The following is a 584-nucleotide window of genomic DNA, read 5'->3' as shown; positions in this document are numbered from 1 at the left end:
GCCGCCAAAAGCAACACTTTCGAAGAAAAAAAAAAGAGATCAAGAGAGAGAGCGAGAGAAAATAGAAGACGGGAGTGAAGTTGATGTGTCAAAATGATGACTAAAGATTTTAGGCTAACTAACCAAGGAAAATATTGTGAAATTAGATAAAAGCATGACAAAGGAAAAACACAATTTCACCCTGCTTCCAATTCAGATGAATTTAGCAAGTGAAAAATAAATATGGTGATTTCTTTTTTTTTGCACTCAAAATGAACAGAAATTGGACACAACTCAGCAACACTGAACAAAATGTTTCAACCAGACCACAGAGATCGGCATGAAACTCTAAAAATGATCTGTCCGCACAGTGACCGTGTGTCTGGTGTGAGGGAATATGGTATTTTGGGTGTGAATACTTTGCAGCGAACTGTGCAAAGAATGCTGACTTACAGCAAACAGTAGTTTAATTGCTCTGTTTGGAACATAAGGTAAACTCCCTAGTGGGCCTTGATTCACGGACCGTCAGTTTTAAGAGGTATTGTACCACAAAGGAATCTCTTCATTTCACAACTCTCCACTGCGTTGCATACACCACCACAACC

Source organism: Sardina pilchardus, chromosome 11, assembly GCF_963854185.1.
Source record: "Sardina pilchardus chromosome 11, fSarPil1.1, whole genome shotgun sequence".
NCBI classification, from domain to species: domain Eukaryota; kingdom Metazoa; phylum Chordata; class Actinopteri; order Clupeiformes; family Clupeidae; genus Sardina; species Sardina pilchardus.
Note: the sequence above shows the minus strand (reverse complement) of the source record.